Genomic DNA, 24,921 nt, shown 5'->3' on the forward strand with positions numbered 1-24,921 from the left:
TAAACCTCTTTTCTTATAAATTACCCAGTTTCAGGTAGTTCTTTATAGCAGTGTATTACTGAAGTAACACACCACTTTAATTTTACTCGTATTAATCAAGCAGAAAAAAATATTTAAATAGATGAGAACTTTAAAAAAGAAACATATGCAAAGATATTTAAATTTCTAAGAAAATAAATGCTAAAAGAGAATATACTCAGTAAAATAAATGTGGCTATTAGCAATAGAAGTTGAAAGTATTTATAGTAGCATGTAGTATTCTTATATGGATAACTGGGGAAAAACAGCATACAAATTTAAGTATAATTTGTAAGCCCAATTACTAAAAATTTTAAAAAAGTATGCATTGAAAAAGGTTAGAAGGAAATAAAACATTGACAGTTTTTTGTTTCTGAAAATTTAGGAAATTGCTTAATCTTTACCTTGCATTTTGCATATTAAAGTATGTTTCATAATGAATTTTATATTAAAAAGTTCAAAACTATATCTAAAAATATGTGTTTAATAAAATAAATGAAAATGACATTCCAGATGTAACCCATATATCTAAACTTTTTCTTTTCTCAGCAAAATGGAGAAATTGGCATAAAGCAGTTTTTTAACACCTCAGTCTATTTCTTTTTCTCCAGCAGGAATTCACTGAATGTCTATCTATCATGTATGCTGTTGGAGGCACCTGTCTTTCAGTTCAGAGGTTATGGATGTATCTATCATCAGTATTTTGGGTGAGCAATTGCCAATCAATTTTCTTCGACAATGGGTTTGGCTTTGTTTTTTATTGTTAGAAGATTAAAAGTTCTCAGAACTTGCTGTGCAACAAGATATTTTACTAAATCACTGTTTTTACATTCAGCCTATTGTTATTCTGTTATTTCACTTTGTAAAACAACAAAGCTTTTTGCATAGACTTTTACTTTTGGCCAAGTGGTGTGATAGAAACCATATTCACTCCTTCTACCTGAAACAACCATAAAACTAGCAAAGAAATATGAAACAACGGTTTTCAAGACACTGGACATGAGCCAATGAAGGACAGTGATTTCTGGAAGATGGGATTTTCTTTCCCAGCAAAGATTGGTAGCATTGGAAAATTTGACTTGAAATTTGACAGAAATTTGACTTGACATGCAAAAAAAAAAAAGTAAGAAACCTGAATGTCAGTAATACAGTGTCAATTTTAGTGTTTAATACTTCAGTTCTTTTATATTAAATAATGCAGAAGACAGACAATCTGGGAAACGTATGAATGAATGATTATGACTATGGCAGGTCTCCTTTATTTACATATAAAAAATAAACTACATTAAAATTTTATCTTAACACTTCACTAATTTATCTTTTTCATACTAGGAATGGAAAATTGTGATAGTGAGTTCATTGAACGAAAAGTAATGCATGTAAGCTCTGTTTTCTCACAGTTAAGCACTGGTAGAGTTGGGCTCATTTTCTAGATTATTAAAGATCTTCAATCGTATTTGTTTCCTTTAAAACCACTCTTCACAAATTTTCTTTTCTTGACAGACTTAAATCTCTATGCTAGAAATTAGTGGCCCTTAACCAACTCTTGACTTTCCTAATGCTTAACTTGTGTAAGTATACTTAAATTCTAAAGTTTATGTTACCTCTAACCTTTTTTTCCTGATTCTGTTTGCTCTTGAATACTCTCAGAAAACATATTTCAACAATCTATTAAAAATATACAAAAAAGAAAAAAGAAAACTTCTGCTTTTTAAAGCAGAATGAATACGAAATGTTAAAGGATTCAATTTTAATGATGTCCATCTTCTTTTCATAATGGTTCTTTTTTGACCATTTATTAGTTTAAACTGAACAATTCTGATAAATTTTATATTATTTTACTATGAAATCTGGTTGAAATGAAAACAGTAGAATGAACTTGAAATTAGGCTGCAAATGATCACACTGTACTTTTTCAGCCAAGTTATTTTCATTGCAAACACAGAATGAGGTTTTTATTTCCCATTTTATCAAGTATATAAAATTTCTGCTCTTTTTTTGTGGGGATAGGTGTTTCACTTATGCCTTTTCTCTTCCTTTTACTCATTTTTATCTGAAACTATGAATTTAATCTGTTCTTTTAACCTGCATTACAATAAAAACCCTGTCTGCATGCTCTTATTTGTTGCTTTCATGTTGCAAAAGTGGCCCATGATCACATGGGATCATGTGGATCACCTGGAGTCCTGATAATGACCAATGGCATTAGAAAGGAGAAGAAGCAGTTGGGGCCTCAGGGCAATCCCAGGAGGCGATGGCCTGCATTACACGTACTGGGTACTGCTGGTGGCTGTGTTTTTTTCAATGACATCACTTAATGCCTGGGGAATGCTTCTTCCATAAAATTGGGTGAGGACAAGACCAGAGAGTGGCAGATTTGGAGAAGAGACATAAATTAAATCTTAGTAAATACAACTTATTTGATCTGCACAAACCATAAGGAGAGTGCTGTTGATAACAGTAAACTCAACTGCAATTGTACTGCGTTATTTTTATTATATGGATGGAGATCAATGAGACAAATGGAGACTTAGATGTCAAGTACAAATTATTCCTTTGGTCAATATTGGAAAATACCTATGATTTAATTGACTAAATTCATAAGTGACCACATCATACTATACTCACTGGAAAATGATGCTAGGACATTCAAGAACAGAATCCCAAACCACACAATCTTAATTCTAAAGACTGGTCTGGAATCTACAATAAGGAAACCAGACTCTCATGGATTTATAAAGTTCAAGCCTCTGATTTTGCAGATGTTCTGCTTTTGCATATGGTTAATCATGACAATTGCTCAGCTCCACACATAAAAGAGCATGTTTCCAAGTTATATTCTATTCCAACACCTTAGTGCACTTTCATCCTAGAGTTTTTCTGGTGAGTCCCGGCAATGTCAATAACTAAGGTTAGATAAGAAATAACTTGGCATTTTTTTTTCAGTTTGGCACAGAGAGGTTATTATTGAAGTCCAAAAGAACCAAGCAATGTTAACCCATACTTAGTGAGATGTTTGTCTTTAATTGTGTTTAGTGTTAAGCCTACCAATGATGAGGATTCAATGATGAAAATGGTTTATGTATTGTGATTAGTACAGAGAAAGTGGCACCATAATAATTTATTTGTAAATCCAAAATTATTTGTAATGTTTTCCTATAAGCAAAGATATCACTTCAACCCTTTAAAATACTGCAGCTGATCTTTCTCACTAATAACTATTTACATAGTTTTAACATTTTTTTTGCATGACATTGTCCTGTGGGGTGAAGTAACAATCTCACAAGATGGTCTGTGACATAAAGAAACCTTATCTAGCATAAATGCTGTATTGTTGAATACAATAAAGAATTAAGAATCATATGCTTTAATGGGCTACACCACCAAGAAATTGAAACACGTGATATTTATTTTTGAAGGGGAATGCTCCACAGTAAATATATTCTTATGTATAGTTTAGTTGTGATCAATTACAGGCTAAATATTAATGATTGTAAAAAAATAAGTCATCATGATAAAAAGTACACAGACATTTTACACAGATTTTCTACCTGTGAAAATATGTAGACATGAGTATGGTCTCATTGTTAAGGCAAATTATTATAATACAATAACAAATGCAGGAAAAGAATTTAAACAAAACAAAAACAATAATCATGTGAGACTGACTTACAAAATAAGAATTGTCCTTAAAGCAAGAATATATTATTTCTCAGTAGTTACTGTGAATTTTGATTTTTCATAGCTGAGTCAATACACAAAGTAACAAAAGTTAAAAATAAAATTATCTAAATTACTTATTTTACATGTAGTAAGTACTTTTAAAAATTTATATTTTACCTAGGGGACAATCACTCTTGCTATTGATGAGTCGTAAGAACTTCAAAAAGTTGAAAAATAATTTATCCCTGAGATTTAGAGACAGAAAAATCTCTACAAATGTAGAAGTGCAGTTCTATAACGTTTGAACACTCCTTACCACTGAAACAAGCAAATGTATCCCAGACCAGAGTAGTTATTGCCTCCATTATGTTAATCTGATCTTCTTGTAATGAAATTACAAGGGCAATTTTTTAAAAATCAGGTAAAAAGCAACACTTGTTTTATTGTCAGCTTTACTAATATGTGGTTAAAATTGAGGCAAATCCAATGAGTAAATTATTGCTTCATAAATGTTAAGTAATATTTTAATATTCAAAAAGTATTAGATAGTCAGCAAAGAAAAAATACCTGTTAAATGAGTGTAGGCTAAATTTCAAGAACCAATAAACCATTTAAGGGTCTTTTTTAAAAAAAGAGTTAGCTTTGCCTGCTTTATCTTATATATTGTATAATAATTTTAAACTGTGATGGTTAGTAACATTGATTTTCTTTTAGTTATTTAAAAACTCCTAAGAAGAAATAGGGAAAATTTTCTATAATACTTCATTGTCATGACACAATAATTTATAAAACCTATGAATTAGGTTTTATAATGGAGGACAGCATATATTTTTCTAATGTTTTACCATTTTTCAATTTTTTTATTTTTTCTTATTTTTTGAGAGGGAGTCTCGCTCTGTCGCCCAGGCTGGAGTGCAGTGGCGCAGCCTCGGCTCACTGCAAGCTCCTCCTCCCGGATTCACGCCATTCTCCTGCCTCAGCCTCCTGTGGGACTACAGGCGCCCACCTCCACGCCCAGCTAATTTTTTGTATTTTTTAGTAGAGACGGGGTTTCACCGTGTTAGCCAGGATGGTCTTGATCTCCTGACCTCGTGATCTGCCCGCCTCGGCCTCCCAAAGTGCTGGGATTACAGGTGTGAGCTACCACGCCTGGCCGGTTTTCCCATTTTTTTAACCTTTATTTTAGGTTAATGGGTGCAAGTGCAGGTTTGTTATGAAGGTAAATTACATCTCATGAGGGGTTGGTGTTTTTTCCAGATTTTTTCCGCCATCTAGGTAACAAGTATAATATCTGATAGGTAGTTTTTTGATCCTCTTTCTACTCCCTCCCTCAAGTAGGCCCTGGTATCTGTTGTTTCCTTCTTTGTGTTCATGTGTTTAGCTTCAAAGTTGAGCTCCAACTTCTGAGAACATGTGGTATGTGGTTGTCTGTTTCTGTGTTAGCTGACTTAAGATAACCACCCTTCAGCACTTTGGGAGGCCAAGGCGGGCGGATCCCAAGGTCAGGAGATGGAGACCACCTTGGCTAACATGGTAAAACCCCAACTCTACTAAAAAAATATTTAAAAAATTAGCCGGGTGTGGTGGCGGGCGCCTGTAGTCCCAGCTACTCAGGAGGCTGAGGCAGAAGAATGGCGTGAACCTGGGATGTGGAGCTTGCAGTGAGCTGAGATCGTGCCACTGCACTCCAGCCTGGGTGACAGAGCAAGACTCCATCTCAGAAAAAGAAAAAAAAAAAGATAATGCCCTCCAGCCCAATACATGTTCTTGCAAATGACATGATCTCATTCTTTTTTATGACTGCATAGTATTCCATGATGTATATGTACCACTTATCTAGTCTACCACTACTGGGCATTTAGGTTGATTCCATGTCTTTGCTATTGTGAATAGTGCTACAATGAACATACGAGTGTGTGTGTCTTTTTGGTATAATCTATTTTCCTTTGGGTATATACCCAATAATGAGATTGCTGAGTCGAGTGGTAACTATGCTTTGAATTCTAAGAAAAATCACCATGCTGCTTTCCACAATGGCTGAACTAATTACATTCCCACCAGTAGTGTGTAAGCATTCCCTTTTCTCTGCAACTTCACCAGCATCTGTTTTTTTGACTTTTTAATAATACCCATTATAACTGGTGTGAAATGGTATCTCATTGTGGTTTTGATTTGCAATTGTCTAATGATAAGTGACGTTAAGCATTTTTTCATATGCTTGTTGGCTATGTGTATGTCTTCCTTTGAAAAGGGTATGTTCATGTCCTTTGTCCAATTTTTAATGAGGTTGTTTCTTTCTTGTAAATTTGTTTAAGTTCCGTATAGATTCTGGATATTAGAACTTTGTCAGATGCATACCTGGAAATACATTCTCCCCTTCTGTAGGTTGCCTGTTTACTCTATTGATAGTTTCTTTTGCTTTGCAGAAGCTCCATTAAATTAGGTACCACTTGTCAATTTTTGCTATGTTGAAATGGCTTTTGGCATCTTCATGGGTATCTTTGCCCATTCCTATCTCCATAATGGTATTTCTTAGGTTATCTTCCAGACTTTTTATAGTTTTAGATTGCATATTTAAGTATTTAATCCATCTTGAGTTGATTTTTGTAGATGATGTAAAGAAGAGATCCAGTTTCAATCTTCTGCATATGGCTAGCCAATTATTCCAACACCATTTATTGAATAGGGAATTATTTCTCTATTGCTTGTTTTTGTTGACTTTGTCAAAGATCAGACAGTTGTAGGTGTGTGGCATTATTTTTGGGTGCTGTATTTTGTTACATTGGTCTGTGGGTCTGTTTTCGTACCCATATCATGCTGTTTTGGTTACTGTAGCCTGTAGTGTAGTTAGAAGTTGGGTAACATGATGCCTCCAGCTTTATTCTTTTTGCTTAGTTAGGATTGCCTTAGCTATTTGAGCTCCTTTATGATTATATATATATTTTTAAATAGATTTTTTTTCTAGTTCTGTGAAGAATGTCATTGGTAGTTTGATAGGAATAACATTGAATCTCTAAATTGCTTTAGGCAGTATGGCCACTTTAACAGTATTGATTCTTCCTGTCCATGAGCATGGAATGTTTTTTGTTTGTATCATCTCTGATTTTTTGAGCACTGTTTTGTTATTCTTATTGTAGAGATCTTTTACCTCTCTGGTTAGCTATATTCTTAGGTAATTTTTTCTTTCTGTGGCTATTGTGAATTTGATTGGGCTACTAATTTGGCTCTCAGCTTGGATGTTATTGATATATAGGAATGCTACTGATTTTTCTACATTAATTTTGTATCCTAAGACTTTGGTGAAGTTGTTTATCAGACCTAGGAGTTTTTGGGAAGAGACTATGAGGTTGTCTAGGTATAAAATCATATTGTCTGCAAACAGGGATAGTTTGACTTCCTCTCTTCTTATTTGAATGCCTTTTATTTCTTTCTCTTGCCTGATTGCTCTGGCCAGGGTTTCCAATACTATGTTGAATAGGAGTGGTGAGAGAGAGCATGCTTTTCCTGTTCTGGTTTTCAAGGAGAGTGCTTCCAGCTTTTGTGCATTCGGTATGATGTTGGCTGTGGGTTAGTCATGGATGACTCTTATTATTTTGAAGTATGTTTCTTCCATGCCTAGTTTGTTGAGGGTTTTTAACATAAAGCGATGCTGAATTTTATTGAAAGCCTTTTTTGAATCTGTGGAGATAATCATGGTTTTTGTTTTTAGTTCTGTTTGTGTGATGAATCACATTTATTGATTTGCTTATGTTGAACCAAACTTGCATCCCAATCCATGATAAAGCCTACTTTATCATGGATTAGCTTTTTGATGTGCTGCTGAATTTGGTTTATTAATGTTTTGTTGAAGATTTTTAAATTCATGTTAATCATAGATATTGGCCTTAAGTTTTCTTTTTTTGTTGTGTCTCTACCAGGTTTGTATCAGGATGATACTGGTGTCATAGAATGAGTTAAGCTGGAGCCCCTTCTCCTCAATTTAAAAAAATAGTTTCTATAGGAATGGTACTGGCTTTTCTTTGTATATCTGTAGAATTCAGCTGTGAATCTATCTGGTCTGGGTTTTTTCTGGTTGGTAGACTTTTATTACTGATTCAATTTCAGATCTCATTCTGGGTCTGATCAGGGATTTAATTTCTTCCTGGTTCAATCTTGGCAGCTTGTGTGTTTCCAGGAATTTATCCATTTCTTCTAGGTTTCCTAGCTTTTTTTTTTTTTTGAAACGGAGTTAAGCTCTTGTCTCCCAGGCAGGAGTGCCATGGTGCAATAACCTCAGCTCACTGCAACCTCTGCCTCCTGGGTTCAAGTAATTCTCTTGCCTCAGCCCTGCTCATTTTTTTGTATTTTTTGTAGAGATGGGGTTTCGCCACATTGGCCAGGCTGGTCTTGAACTCCTGACCTCAGGTGATCCACCCACCTTGACCTCCCAAATTGCTGGGATTACAGGTGAGCCACCATGCTCAGCTACATAGTGATGTTTATAGCAGTCTCTGAGGGTTTTTTATATTTCTGTGGGGTCAGTGGTACTGCCATTTCTGTTTGTGTTTATTTGGATCTTCTCTATGTCATTATTAGTCCAGCTAGTCATCTATCTATCTTATTTATTCTTTTCAAAAACCAACTCTTGGATCTGTTAATGTTTTGTACAGATTTCATGTCTCCATTTCCTTCAGTTCAGCTCCGATTGTGGTTATTTCTTGTCTTCCATTGGCTTTCAGGTCGGTTTCCTCTTGTTTCGCTAGTTCCTCTTGGTGTGATGTTTGGTTGTTAATTTGAGATCTTTCTGACTTTCTGATGTGGGTATTTAGCACTATAAACTTTCCTTTTAACATAGCTTTAGCTATGTCCCAAAGATTCTGTTATGTTTTATCTTTGCTCTCATTAGTTTCAAAGAATTTCTTGATTTCTGCTTCAATTTCATTGTTTACCCAAAGGTCATTCAAGAACAGGTTGTTTAATTTACATGTAGTTCTATGGTTTTGAGCAAGTTACTTCGTATTGATTTCTATTTTGATTGTGCTGTGGTACAAGAGTGTGGTTGGTATGATTTCCTCTTTTTATGATTTTGCTGAGAATTGTTTTATGTGTGATTTTGTGGTCACTTTTAGATCATGTTCCATGTGCAGATAAGAATGTATATTTCATTGTTTTGGGTGGAGAGTTCTGCAGATGCCTAATAGGTCCATTTGGTCAAGTGTAGAGTTCAGGTCCTGAATATCTTTGTTATTTTTGTTCCTTGATGATCTGTCTAATACTGTCAGTGGGGTTTTGAAATCTTCCACTATTATTGTGTGAAAATTGAAGTCTCTTTGTAGTTCTCTAAGAACTTGCTTTATAAATCTTGGTGCTCCTGTATTGGGTGCATATATATTTAGGACAGTTAGCTCTTCTTATTGAATTGAACTCTTTACCATTATGTAATGCCGTTCTTTGTCTTTCTTTCTTTGTTTTGATTTGAAGTCTGTCTTGTCTTAAATTAGAATACAACCCCTGCTGTTTTCTGTTTTCCATTTGCTTGGTTGATTTTTCTCCTTCCCTTTACTTTGAGCCTATGGGTGTCATTGCATGTGAGATGGGTCTCTTGAATATAGCATACCTTTGGTTCTTGCATATTTATTTAGCTTGCCATTCTATGCCTTTTAATTGGGGCATTTAGCCTATTTACGCTCAATGTTAACATTGATATGTTCAGACTTGTTCCTGTCATCCTATTGTTAGCTGGTTATTATGCAGACTTGTTTGTTTGGTTGCCTTATAGTGTCAATAGTCTATGTACTTATGTGTGTTTTTGTAGTGGCTGCTAATAATCTTTCCTTTCCATTTTTTGCTTTATTTTCAGGACCTCTCACAATGCAGATACATTGGTAACATATTCCCTTAGTATTTTTATATCTAAAAGAGATTTTATTTCTTGTTCACTACTGAAACTTAGTTTGGCTAGATATAAAATTCTTGGTGGAAAATTCTTTTCTTTAAGAATGCTGAATACAGGCCCTAAATGTCTTCTGTTTTGTAGAGTTTGTGCTGAAATTTCCAATGTTAGCCTGAGGAGGTTTCCTTTGTAGGTAACCTGCCCCTTTTCTCTAGCTGCTTTTAACTTTTCTTCTTTCATTTCTGTTGCAGGAAGTCAGGGACCCTGAACAGAGGGACTTAATGAAGCTGTGGCAGAAGAACAAATTGTGAAGATTTCATGGACATTTATTAGTTCCCCAAATTAATACTTTTATAATTTCTTACACCTGTCTTTACTGCACTCTCTGAACATAAATTGTGAAGATTTCATGGACATTTATCACTTCCCCAGTCAACATGCTTATAATTTCCTATGCCTGTCTTTACTTTAATCTCTTAATCCCATCATCTTTGTAAGCTGAAGATGTATGTCCCTCAGGACCCTGTGATGATTGCGCTATCTGCACAAATTGTTTGTAAAGCATATGTTTTTGAACAGTATGAAATCTGGGCATCTAGAAAAGGAACAGGATAACAACGATTTTCAGGGAACAAGGGAAATAACCATTAGGTCTGACTGCCTGGGAGCCGGGCAGGACCAAGTCATATTTCTCTTATTGTCGAAAACGGGTAAGAGAAATATTGCTGAATTCTTTCCCCAGTAAGGAATATTAATAATTAACAACCCTGGGAAAAGAATGCATTCCCGGGGGGAGGCCTCTAAAATGGCCGCTCTGGGAATGTCTGCCTTATGCAGTTGTAGATAGGGATGAAACATGCCCTGGTCTCCTGCAGCGCCCCCAGGCTTGCTAGGATTAGGAAATCCAGACTGGTGAATTTTAGTCAGACTGGTTGTCTGCTCTCAAACCCTATCTTCTGAAAAGATATTATCAATGACAATGTGTGCCCAGTGGGACATGAGACTTCCTCAGCAATTCTAATTTTGCCCTGATCATGTGATCTCACTCTGCCCCCATCTGCCTTGTGATATTTTATTGCCCTTGAAGCATGTGATCTCTGTGACCCACACCCTATTCGTACACCCCTCCCCTTTTGAAATCCATAATAAAAACTTGCTGGTTTTGTGGCTGAAGGGGCATCACGGAACCTGCCGACATGTGATGTCTCCCCCAGACACCTAGCTGTAAAATTTCTCTCTTTTGTACTCTTTCCCTTTATTTCTTAGACCAGCTGACACTTAGGGAAAATAGAAAAGAAACTATGTTGAAATATTGGGGGCTGGTTCCCCCAATACATTTCGACCTTGGAGAATCTGATGATTTTGTGCCTGATGGTTTTCTTTTGTAGTATCTTGTTGGGGTTCTCTGCATTTCCTGATTTGAATGTTGGCCTCTAGGTTGGGAGAATTTTCATGGATGATATCCTTAAACATGTTTTCCAAGTTGCTTACTTTCTCTCCCTCTCTTTCAAGGATTCAAATGAGACATAGATTTGTTCTCTTTACATAATCCCGTATTTCTTGGAGGTTTTGTTCATTCTTTTTTATTCTTTTTTATTTTTATCTGACTGTGTTAGTTTGGAGAACCTGTCTTCAAGTGCTGAGATTCTTTCCTCAGCTTGGTCTATTCTGTCGTTAATACTAGCAATTGCATTATGAAATTCTTGTTGTGTGTTTTTCAGCTCTATCAGGTCAGTTTGGTTCTTTCTTATACCAACCATTTTATCTTTTAGTTCCTGTATCATTTTATTGTAATCTTTAGATTCCTTGGATTGGGTTTCAACTTTCTGCTGAATCTTGATGATCTTCATTCTTATCCATATTCTGAAATATATTTTTGTCATTTCAGCCATTTCAGCCTGGTTAAGAAGGCTTTCTGGGGAATTAGTGTAGTCATATGGGGGAAAGAAAACACTGTGGCTTTTTGAATTGCAGAGTTTCTGTGTGGGTTCTTTGTTATTGTGTGAGCTGATGGTCCTTTAACTGCAGTGTACAGTGAGGTGACTTCTTTTCTTGATGTTTTCAGAAGGCTGAGACTTTGTGCAAAGTCTTTAGTTGTTGCTGAGTTCTTCTTCTTGGTTTCACAAGGGGGTATATTAGCAAAATATTTTGATGTTGAAGTTTGGGCTGTGATCTAGTAGATGGTTCTTAAGCATAATGAACTGTACATAGTCTCTTGCTCAGCCATGTGACTCCTCTGTATTTCCTCACAATTGCAGCCTGCTTTCTCTCAGGGCCTGGAAAGTGTGGGCTCCTCTCCCACTCGAGTGCTGGCTGCAGATCTTGGCTTGGCAATCCCGAACTGTACACCACTGTCCTGGGGTGAACTCAGCTTTTTAGGCTTTATTTTCCTTCCCCAGCTTGTAAGCAAGAGGAGAAGCTACCTTGGCAGCAGCTGAGGCAGAAGGCCTTTCACTTGTTTCTTGGATCTCCACTCCACAGAAATGCAGAATCACTACCAATGGGTGCAATTAGCCTGGGATGGGGAGGCTGAGTTGTGGGCCTGAGCCTGGGGAGCTCTGCCTGGTGGCAAGCAGGGTACCAAGGAAATGGGGCAGGCTCTTGGAGGAGGCAGACTGGCTTCTTCTTCTCCTTAGGGCAACTGCAACTGCAACTTTTGGGTAAAGCACTTATAGTCTTTGTTCTTTCCCCAGTCTGAGGGCAGCAAGGGCAGTACCACTGCAGCAGCAGTAGCAGAGGGGCTTTTAGTTGCTGCTAGGTGCCCCTCCCCTAGGGAAACACAGAGCCACTAGCAGTGGAACGGTCAGCTCTGGGTGAGGTGGCTGTTCTGTAGTCCCAAGCTGAGGCTCCTACCTGCTGAAGACTGGGTAGGGACTCACAGGGGATAGAGACTGAATTCCTCTCCATATGGTGGCTGCAGCATGCTAGATATCCTGGCATAGCAACCAGGCCCTTTGTGCTTTCCCCAGCTCAAGGGATAGTAAGGATGGTACCACTGCATTTGCAATGGTAGAGAGCTGTGGGTTGTCTCTGGGATTTCCTCCATAGAGAAAGGCAGAACCACCACCCACTGCAGTGTTCAGGCATGGTTATGGTGTTTGTGCTGGGAGCCCAGGTTGAGAGGCACTGCCCAATGAAGATTAGTGGAGATAGGACCTGTGTGTAAAACAGTCTGGCTGCTTTTCTGTAAGGCTGCTGTGCTGTGCTGGGGGCCAATGTTACTTCCTAATTATTATTGCATTTCCTCCTGAACCTGAGGGCAATAGGAGTGAGGGCTGCAGAGCAGCAAAAATGGTGGCCTACCTTTCCCTCTGAGAGCTCTGTCCCAGGAAAGTTCAGAGCTGCTACCAGCTCAAGAGCCCAGGCCCAGTATGGCTGGCGTCCCAGGTTGGGAGGCCCTGCCCTGTGAGGAATAGTGGGTTCAGGGACCCACGTGGAAAACTGGCTGCTTTTCCGTCAGGTGGAGTTACATCGCTGGGGGTCCATGTTAGTCTCCAATCACTGTGTACCCTCCCAAGCCTAAGGGCAACAGGGCCGAGGGTTGCAGAGCAGCAAAAATGTCAGCCTGCCCCTTCCTCTGGGACCTCCATCTCAGCGAAGTGGAGAGCTGCTCCCAGCCCAAGAACTCAAACAGGGCTGGGGCAACCTCGTTAGCATCCCAGGCCAGTGAGCTGTATCCTGCCCTGTGAGTTGCAGTGGAGGTGAGGCCTGCAGTCCCTCATTGCTCAGCCTTGTAGATTCAGGCCCTTTCCTGGGAGCCTGCAAAGGAGCCTGGCCTCCCCCATTGCCAGAACTGCAGCTACTGGTGTTGGGGTGCTGGAGAATCCAAGGCTCCTGCGACTCTGCTTGTGCCTGTGTGGCTTGGTCTGCTCAGACTCCCCACAGCACTTCCTGTGGGTGTGGAGACTCCTGTGTTGGGAAATCACAGGGAATGTCCTGAGCCCAGGGATGTAAAGGCTGTAGCAGAAGTATGAGTCCCTGCAGACTGTCACTCAGTCACTCATCATTTCCCCACAGTGTGGGGGTCTCCTCTAGCTCCATGCCAGTTCCAGGTAGGCAGTCGTCCTATCTTGCTCTTCTCTGTTCTCTGTGGGTAACATTGTTTCCTTGATGAATCCCAATGTGTCCACCTGGATGTTCTAGTTGAAGAGCTAGTGTTACTTGTTACTTTTCCTTCTTTCCATGAGAGCAGCACACACTAGCTGCTTCTAGTCAGCCATCTTGGCCCCAGAACCTGGTTTTCTCATATTTTTGACTTGTGATTTATGATGCAAAAGAAGTGTCAGTTTGTGGACACATCAGAAATTACATTAACTGTTTCTGATATTTCATCTCCAAATAAAAATCAAACCTGTACTATCTTTCCACACTTGTTATTAATTGAAATATTTAAACCTCTCAACTGCTAAATAGATCTCTAAATTATGTGACTACTGCAAGACCATGTAAGTGGCTTGGCACTGTTAGATGGGGTGCTTTATTACAACCTAATGAATTAAGTGTACTAAATTTTTAATCATTAATTTCTAGTATCAAAATGGTGAGTATAAGGTGTGAAGTTTTATTTAATGACTTAATTTTGAGTCTTAGTTCCAGGAAAGACTTCTAAATTAGAATTCACCCTAGGATAATTACAATTGTATTTGCAAATTGGAAGCATTACAGAATTCATTAAAAACATTTTATTTAGAAAACACCCCTGCTGCTTATGGCAATAACTTTTTTACATGATTAAGTGTCCATGTGAGACAGCCTTTAAAAATTATGTATATCCATGCAATTTATAAGCTTTAATTAAAAAATCAATAATGAATGTAGACATTTGCTTGCTTCCCCTTTACCTTCTGCCATGATTGTAAGTTTCCTGAGGCCTTTTCAGCCATGCTGAACTGTGCATCAATTAAACCTCTTTCCAGTTACCCAGTCTTGGGCAGTTCTTTATAGCAGTATGAAAACGGACACATACAGTAAATTGGTACTGCAGAGACTGGGGTGCTGCTATAAAGATATCTGAAAATGTGGAAGAGACTTTGGAACTGGCTAACAGGTACAGGTTGAAATGGTGGTTTGGAGGGCTCAGAGGAAGACAGGAAGATATGGGAAAGCTTGGAACTTCCTGGAGACTTGTTGAATGGCTTTGACCAAAATGCTGATAATGATGTGGACAATGAAATCTAGGCTGAACTGGTCTCAGATGGAGATGAGGTACTTGTTGGGAACTGGAATAAAGGTTTTCCTTGCTATGCTTTAGCAAAGAGACTAGCAGCATTTTGCCCCTGCCCTAGAGATCTGTGAAACTTTGAACTTGAGAGAGATGATTTAGGGTACCTGGTGGAAGAAATTTCTAAGCAGCAAAATGTTCAAGATGTGACTTTGGTGCTCTTAAAAGCATTCATTTTTATGCATTCATAAAGAGATGGTTTGGAGTTGAAACTTATGTTTAAATGGGAAGCAGAGCATAGAAGTTTGGAAAATTTGCAGCCTGATGATGTGGTAGAAAAGAAAAACCCATTTTCTGAGGAGAAAGTCAAGCCAGCTACAGAAATTTGCATAAGTAACAAGGAGCCAAATGTTAATCACCAAGACAATGCAAAAAATGTCTCCAGGGAATGTCAGAGGACTTCACAGCAGACCTTCCCATCACAAGCCCAGAGGCCTAGGAGGAAAAATGGTTTCATGGGACAGGCCCAGTGCCTTGGGCAGTCTCGTGACTTGGTGCCCTGCGTGAATCACAAAAATCAATAATGTATGTAGACATTTGTCTGTCTAATGTGTATTTAGTTCATTGATATTTTTACATTTATTGGATGTATTTTTAATGTTTTTTTCCTCTATTCACTTATTTAGACTGCTAGCCAACTGGGTTAGGACTAGGCTATCACATCATTCTTTGACCTGTGTCACTTGGTCTGACCTTTCTGAAAACCAAGAGTTTGTTCCAGATAAACCCAAGAAACTAGTGAATTATTCTCCAGAAATGAGAAATAGAGATGATAGATACAAGTTCCCTAATTTTCCTATTAGTGCCCAATTTTTCTTACTTCAAATAAAAATATTATAAATACATGAAAATGTAATCACAATGAACTTTTACTATTTCAGTGATATGAGTAATATCAGTGTCAGGAAACACCAAAGATCTTGTAGAACTACTGAGTGTCTGATGAAAGGATTGCTTGGTGATATAACCCTTACATGTCAAGGGAGAGACCAGGTGGAGGTAATTGGATCATGGGAGCCTGAGCTGTACATTGGCCCCTTTTAGCCAATGTAAAGAGCTTCAGAGGGTGCAAGCCCCAAGCCTTGGCAGCTTTCATGTGGTGTTGGGGCTGTGGGTGCACAGAAGTCAAGAATTCAGGTTTGGGAACCTCTGACTAGATTTTGGAGGACCTATAGAAACACCTGAATGTCCAGGCAGAGGTGTGCTGCAGTAGCACAGCCCTCATGGAGGACCTCTGCTAGGACAGTTTGGAAGGGAAGCTTGGGGTCAGAGCACCCACACAGAGTCCCCACTGGGGCACTGCCTAGTGGAGCCATGAGAAGAGGGCCACCAATCCAGACCCCAAAGTGGTAGATCCACAAACAGCTTGCACTTTATGCCTGGAAAAGCCACTGAATGCCAGCCTGTGAAAGCAGCTGGATTAGGGGGTTGTACCCTGCAAAGCCACAGAGGTGGAGCTGCCCAAGACCATCAAAGCCTACCTCTTACATCAGTGTGACCTAGATGTGAGACATGGAGTCAAAGGAGAGAATTTTGGAGCTTTAAGAATTGACTGCCGTGCTGGATTTCAGACTTGCATGGGGTCTGCAGCCCCTTCATTTTGGCCAGTTTCTCCCATTTAGAATGGCTGTATTTACCCAATGCCTGTAACCTCATTGTATCTAGGAAGTAATTAAATTGCTTTTGATTTTATAGGCTCATAGGTGGAAGGGACTTGCCTTGTCTCAGATGAGATCTTGGACTCATACTTTTGAGTTAATATTGGAATGAATTAAGACTTTGGGTGACTGTTGAGAAGGCATGATTACTTTTGAAATGTGAAAGCGACATGAGATTTGGGAGGGGCCAGGGGCAGAATGATATAGCTTTGTGTCCCCACACAAATCTCATCTTGATTTATAATCCCCATAATCCTTATAATCCCCTCACGTCAAGGGAGAGACCAGATGGAGATAATTGAATCATGGGGGTGGCATCCCCCATGCTGTTCACATGATAGTGAGTTCTCACAAGATCTGATGGTTTTATAAGGGGCTCTTCCCCTTTTGCTGGGCACTTCTCCTTCCTGCCACCTTGTGAAGAAGGTGCTTTGCTTCCCCTTTGCCTTCTGCCATGATTGTTTTCCTGAGGTCTTCCCAGCCATGCTGAACTGTGAGTCAACTAAACCTCTTTTCTTTATAAATTACCCAGTCTCTGGCAGTTCTTTATAGCATTATGAAAATGGACTAATACACTTGGGCAACTGACATTAAAGCACTGGGTTTGGAAGATATTACATTTCACTATCATGAATGTGTAAGACATTTATCCAGTATCCCTCTTGAATCTGATTTTAATTTAGGCATCAAAAATTTTGACAAGTAAGGTGCTCAAGTCTGAATGTTTTGTTTTGAATATATATATTTATATGTATTTTATATATATGAAATGAGGGGACCTCTGATATATATGACCTGAAAGAATGCAGTGAAAAGAAATGAGTTTTAATTTAGAGCTGAAGCCAAACACAAACTTTTAAGAAGTTAATTAATAAATAATAAAACTTTTTTCAGGAGTTTTTATGTTTAAACTCTGTTTCAGCATTTCTCCCTTTTCCAGATACTAATTTAATGCCTCTCAGCTGGAAATTCACTTAGCAGTACCTGATTAGTGGTAATGGACTGGACTCATCATGTATTTCTCCTTTAGAGTAAACACAATCAGGTGGGCAGTAGAGGGACATAACAGAAGGAAGACTGCTTCTCTTTTACTTACTGTGACCTCTGTTTTGTTATTTCTTTCTCCTGTTGCATGGTCTATTAGCAGTGCATATGCATGGAGGCATCTGGTGGTGCTCCAGATAAAGGCAGTTTCTTTCTTTTTTTTTTTGACGGAGTCTCGCTCTGTCGCCCAGGCTGGAGTACACTGGCACGATCTCGGCTCACTGCAAGCTCCGCCTCCCAGGTTCACACCATTCTCCTGCCTCAGCCTCCTGTGTAGCTGGGACTACAGGCGCCTGCCACTGCACCTAGCTAATTTTTTGTATTTTTAGTAGAGACGGAGTTTCACCATGGTCTCGATCTCCTGACCTCATGATCCACCCGCCTCAACCTCCCAAAGTGCTGGGATTACAGGCGTGAACCACCACGCCCGGACAAGGCAGTTTCTTAGTAACTGAGGCCTGCCTGGGGACCAGCGACTACCTTGCTATGTCACTCCTGATACAAACATGGCACATCTCACAATAGTGTTCATGTTCTGTCTACCTACCTGTTCACTAGTATTAGGTCACCTGCACCAGGACGAGTTGTTTTCTGATGCCTAGTACTGTGAACCAGCTCTGGCCTCTGCAATCCAGAAAACTGCCACCCTATAGGCTGCAGCCATTACCTTCTCCACTAAGGTTTGAAACTCATCCTTGGAGAGGTGTCCCTTCTATTTTTATATTCCTTGGAGTTCTCTTTATATCTCCATAGTTAATGTCCTGTCATAGTTTAATAATTCCTTATAGTAAAGTTCCCATGTTTAAATTACTTTGTGGTTTCTGTCTCTTGATTGATTTTAGAGAGATACACTTAAAAATTACCTATATTACTTTACAATGATATCCATATTATGGTGCCCTACTTCTTAAAAATAGTTTGAACATATGATAATCAATATTTATCAACTGTGTAGCTCATTCACTTCACAATAGTATCAAAGTGACTATCCTGAATCCACAGAGTGAGTTTTAATAGTGGTTATATTAAATTAATATAACATTAATTATTTGAACAAAATTAGGTAGACATAAATTGTAATAAGGTACACATAAATTGAAATAAGGTACACATATTCTGCCTCTTTACAATATTATTATTATGATTTAGAAATAAGAGATAGACTGTTCTTGAAAGAATGCCAAACTATTCAATAGTTGTAAACAGTAGTTCACATTTAGAAGCTAAATGATATTTGAGTAGAATTTAGATTTAACTGGGTCAATCCCATTTGAATGTGTTTTAAGGAAGATTGTAAAAATAAAGATAACAATTTTCCATATAAAAAGTTCCTAGTATTTTCTATGCTACCATGTTGGCTTTATTTATTTTCTAGGAGGATAACATTATTTTTTTGTTCCCTGTGGAATAAACATCTAAAATACTACCTTTTACATAACTACAGTCTTTGCACAAGGCAATATACTAGTGGGTAGAAGTTGCCAAACATACAAATTTGGGCCTCTTACCAACTTTATACCTTTATTCATTTAGCCATTAAAAATATTCTCACAGGACACTTCTCAAAAGAAGACATTTACGCAGCCAAAAGACAACATGAAAAAATGCTCATCATCACTGGCCATCAGAGAAATGCAAATCAAAACCACAATGAGATACCATCTCACACCAGTTAGAATGGCAATCATTAAAAAGTCAGGAAACAACAGGTGCTGGAGAGGATGTGGAGAAATAGGAACACTTTTACACTGTTGGTGGGACTGTAAACTAGTTCAACCATTGTGGAAGACAGTGTGGTGATTCCTCAAGGATCTAGAACTAGAAATACCATTTGACCCAGCAATCCCATTACTGGGTATATACCCAAAGGATTATATATAAATCATGCTGCTATAAAGACACATGCACACGTGTGTTTATTGAGGCACTATTCACAATAACAAAGACTTGGAGCCAACCCAAATGACCAACAGTGATAGACTGGATTAAGAAAATGTGGCACATATACACCATGGAATACTATGCAGCCATAAAAAAGGATGAGTTCATGTCCTTTGTAGGGACATGGATGAGGCTGGAAACCATTATTAGGAGATATACCTAATGTTAAATGACAAGTTAATGGGTGCAGCACACCAACATGGCACATGTATACATATGTAACTAACCTGCGCATTGTGCACATGTACCCTAAAACTTAAAGTATAATAAAAAAAATTGACACAGGAAGTAGAAGCTAAATTGCATAATTATAGTTATTTGAAATTTTAATTTCACAGAAAAGTTTATAATAAGATGTAAAAACATAAACAATTATTTTTGTTGTTGGGTGGTTATTTAAAATATTAAGTTCAATTAAGTTCAATTAACAAGCTAATATCCAAATCAGTAACAATCAATAATTTGGGATTTACATCTTATTTTTTATTTTACTTTACCCCCATTCTTTAAAAGTGCTTTAAATCAGAAAATATGATTTCAACTTCAGTTTTGTCACATATATCACTCTGCCCCTAAACACAGATAATATTTAATTGAATAAATATCTTAATATATTTTAGTAATATGTATAGCTTTTTTAACCTTAATATTAAGGGTCTGCCACGTTTTTCTCCCTCTGAGTTTAAAAGATATTATTTTTACTTCTAAATTATTTTCCCAAATTCCATGTCTAAAACACCAAAAGCAATGGCAACAAAAGCCAAAATTGACAAATGGGATCTAATTAAACTAAAGAGGTTCTGCACAGCAAAAGAAACTGCCATCAGAGTGAACAGGCAACCTACAGAATGGGAGAAAATTTTTGCAACCTACTGATCTGACAAAGGGCTAATATCCAGAATCTATAATGAACTCAAAGAAATTTACAAGAAAAAAAACAAACAATCCCATCAAAAAGTGAGTGAAGGATTTGAACAGACACTTCTCAAAAGAAGACATTTATGCAGCCAAAAGACACATGAAAAAATGCTCATCATCACTAGCCATCAGAGAAATGCAAATCAAAATCACAATGAGATACCATTTCACACCAGTTAGAATAGCGATCATTAAATAGTCAGGAAACAACAGGTGCTGGAGAGGATGTGGAGAAATAGGAACACTTTTACACTGTTGGTTGGACTGTAAACTAGTTCAACCATTGTGGAAGACAGTGTGGCGATTCCTCAGAGATCTAGAACTAGAAATACCATTTGACCCAGCCATCCCATTACTGGGTATATACCCAAAGGATTATAAATCATGCTGCTATAAAGACACATGCACACGTATGTTTATTGCGGCACTATTCACAATAGCAAAGACTTGGAACCAACCTAAATGTCCAACAACAACAGACTGGATTAAGAAAATGTGGCACATATACACCATGGAATACTATGCAGCCATAAAAAATGATGAGTTCATGTCCTTTGTAGGGACATGGATCAAACTGGAAACCATCATTCTCTGCAAACTATTGCAAGGACAAAAAACCAAACACCTCATGTTCTCACTCATAGGTGGGAATTGAACAATGAGAACACATGGACACAGGAAGGGGAACATCACACTCTGAGGACTGTTGTGGGGTGGGGGGAGGGTGGAGGGATAGCATTAGGAGATATACCTAATGCTAAATGACAAGTTAATGGGTGCAGCACACCAACATGGCACATGTATACATATGTAACAAACCTGCACGTTGTGCACATGTACCCTAAAACTTAAAGTATAATAATAAAATTTAAAAAAAAATAACAATAAATTTCCCAATATTAAACCAAAATAAGTTAATTAATGCACACTTTTAAGCTAAAATGTACATATAGCCTTTCTATCAAAAAAAAAGAAAATATAATGATTAATCTCATTACAATTGCTTGTAAGGACATTGTCTAACAAATTTATGGTGAAACTAGTTTTACCTTCTTTTTTCCCCAAGAATATGATTTACTGACTTCATTATAGAATTGACATTGCTTGGATTTATTTGCTTCATTTCCAATTCAGAATTCTGTTACTCATATCAAAAAAATCACGTTTGCTCATTCTTAACAATAAAATTGAATATAAAGAAAATTATGCAATTAAAGAACATATACAGTCTGGGCATAGTGGCTCATGCCTGTAATCCCAGCACTTTGGGAAGCCAAGGTGGGCAGATCACTTGAGGCCAGGAGTTTGAGAGCAGCCTGGCCAACATGGCAAAACCCTGTCTCTAGTAAAAATACAAAAATTAGCCAGACATTGTGGTGCATGCCTGTAGTCAAGGTACTCGGGAGGCTGAGGCATGAGAATCATTTGAACCTGGGAGGCAGAGGCTGCAGTGAGCCGAAATCACACTACTGCACTTCAGTCTGAGCAACAGAGTGAGACTCTGTCTTGAACAAAACAAAACAAACGTATACTACGTCTTATTTTGGGTGTGACTACTAAATTAAAGTAAAATATTAAAAATGTTTGTTTTTTCATATTTTTAATTTTTTGATAAATTTCAAACAGGAGAAAGACCAAAGAAGAAACAATGAATAGATTACATTCACAAAAAATGACAAACTTATTTTTTTTCCTGTTCCTGGATCATTACACCAATTAATAGGGCAACTTTAATTCCTGGTTCCACTTTTTCCTTCATTTACACATTTTTTAATAATAGGCTTCAGACTCATTTATTTATTCTTATTAAAAACGGCATTTTATCTTTATGTCAGAGCCATGTGCAATTTCTACTGTCGGGGAAAATACCATATTTATGGATTGTTATATAAAAGTTCCTGTCCTTATAATAACAGAGGTTATTTTCATGATGTCAAGCTTTAAATTAGAATATTTAAATATAAATTGTTATTATTGTATTAGTTTGTTCTCATGCTGCTGATAAAGACATACCCGAGGCTGGGTAATTTATAAGGGAAAAAGGTTTAATTGACTCACAGTTGAGCATGGCTGGGGAGGCCTCAGGAAATTTACAATCATGACAGAAAGGGAAGCAAACATATCCTTCTTCACATGGTGGCAGCAAGAAGTGCAGAAAAAATTGGAGGAAAATCCCTTATAAAACCATCAGATCTCATGAGAACTCACTCATGAGAACAGCATGAAGGTAACTGCCTCCATGATTCAATTACCTCCCGTCTGGTTCCTCCCATGACATGTAGGGATTATGGGAACTACAGTGCAAGATGAGATTTCAGTGGGGACACAGCCAAACCATATTAATTATAATCAGGAAAAGGCTGTGGTTCTGTGCATAAAGTATCTCAAATCAGATTTATTTGGTTGAATTATTAGAAAGTAAGTGTGGAGACATCTTGTTTTATAAAAAAATGGAGTAAGCACATTTCCATCTTAGTCCTCCTGTCTAAAATCCTGGAAAAGATAAAGGAAACAAACTGTAGAAGACTCTAAAAGGGGCAGATAAGAAGGTAGTCTGCCAAGAAATGTCAGGGGCCAAAGGAGCTACCTGGTGGCTAGTACCTTGGTTTTGTTTGTTTGTTTTTGTCTTCTTTTTTTCTTGTTGTGGTCTGGGCATAGGAGAAAGTTGCAACCTCAAAATACCAACAGACACATACAGAAAACAAACAAAACTGAACAAACAAAGCAAAATAGGATAAACCTGCTGTCTTTGGCTAGGGGAGAGAAGGAGGCCCTGTAGGACAGACATTTTGACAACATGGGCTTTACTTCTGAACACCACATAAAAAACTGCCCTCCACCATCACCCTATTTACAATATGATTATTATGATTTATAAATATTATTTAGATTTCCAAATAATAGTGGACACTGGAGCTGCATGGGCAAAGCCCTATTTCCTGGTTAGAGGGAGTCTCAGAGGTTGTGTGTGCTCCATTCAACCCTGGATATGATGGCTAGCTTCACCTAATGGTTGTTGGGCATCTGTAAGGGCTATGTGTATGAGCAGAGCCTAATTCTCTCCTGCCTAGGCAATGAAGCAACTCCACCTACAAGGGTGGGCCTTGCCTGAGAGCTGAGTCTATTCATCATTCTGTTCCAGTAATGAGGCAGCTCTATTTTTCAGCCATAGATATCTACAGAAGCTGTACCTGAGAGATAAATCTGTCTATCATTCCACCTTAAAAATGAATCAGCTTGCTCTTTCAGCATACCACCGTCCATGAGGGCTGTGAGTGGGAGCTGAGTTTTTCTGTCATCCCAGCCAAGCAACAAAGCAGCCCCATCTCTTTGCTGACCTCTTAACTCATTAACTAGTAGTTTAGAAGTTGTACCTGAGAACTGAGTCTATCTACCATCTCACACTGGCAGTAAAGAGGCATCTCCTCCTCCTAGCTGGAGTGTGTCTGAAGATGCATGTCTATGAGTGGAATCTGATTACTATCCCAGTGTAGCAGTCACAAATAATAATATGTAAGTAAGAATCAGAGTCTTGTAAAGCAACATGCATAATGTTTAGGATACAATCAAAATTAACTTCACATAGCGAGAGAAAGGAAATCTCAGCTTGAATGAGGAAAGACATTCGATAGACTTGATGCCTAACCAAGACTGAGATAACATGAATGATGGAATCTTTGGATAGAATTTTAATGTAATATGATAAAAAGTATCTCATTGTCAATATATTCTAGAAACAAATACAAAACAGAAAATCTTAGCAATGAAATAGAAGACATAAAGGAGAACCAAAGAGAAATTATAGAACTGGAAAATGCAGTTTTGAAATTAAAAGCCATTAGAAAATGCAATCACAGAATTGAGGTAACTAAGGAAAGAGTCTAAGGATATAAAAAAATTAGCAGATAAAGACAAAGTCTTTTGGATGGTGAGAAGAAAGAGCCTGGGAGAGAAAAATGTTGGGGCACTCTCATATGCTGCCAGATTATTGGAATAAGCATAATCCAGTATCAGAAATGAAACAGTAGCTCCAGATTATAGTTCCAACACAGCAGAAGTTAAGGAGCATTTCCTCTTGGCAGCTGATGGGAGTCCTGTGCCATATATAGAGACTCTAGTCCTCAATTAGTTATTAATCTGTTATAAACTGCTTTCACATAAATGAATATAAGTTACTTTCCCAGCACACATCTTTGGTCTTTAGGAAATGAACCCTGAAGTAGTTATTTCACAATGGGTCTTTATCACTCCCTTTTTAAGTCTTATGTTAATTCCTATCTTGGCAGTTTCCTGGGGAAAATGTAATAAACATTGTGTCATCCCTGACCCCATTCATGGTAGCAGAGTGCTATGAATGCTTTCACACAATCCTCAGGTGCATTATGATTCATACCTAAATTGGATCCTACCACTATGTAAATACTATAATCAGAAATTAAGGGACAATAAATTAGCTATAAGCTCTGGATGTCTTCTGGTTCCTCAGAACCCCTATAATATAATGAACAGAGAAAATTTGTATTTATTCCAAAGGGCCAATTATCCGCACACACAATTTCAGTTAGTAAATAACCGATTTAGTGTTG

The 24,921-nt window shown here is 37.8% G+C and overlaps 1 long non-coding RNA gene across 1 annotated transcript; it reads left to right on the forward strand.

The window, feature by feature from the left end:
- The first annotated feature begins 629 nt into the window (after positions 1–629).
- On the forward strand, positions 630–13,912 carry LOC134728776 (uncharacterized). The gene is made up of 3 exons (XR_010109575.1): positions 630–725; positions 1,522–1,589; positions 9,805–13,912. It is a non-coding gene; the product is annotated as an uncharacterized LOC134728776 (long non-coding RNA).
- Positions 13,913–24,921: the final 11,009 nt, after the last annotated feature.

The sequence above is a fragment of the Pan paniscus genome, chromosome 13, assembly GCF_029289425.2.
Source record: "Pan paniscus chromosome 13, NHGRI_mPanPan1-v2.0_pri, whole genome shotgun sequence".
Lineage (NCBI taxonomy): Eukaryota > Metazoa > Chordata > Mammalia > Primates > Hominidae > Pan > Pan paniscus.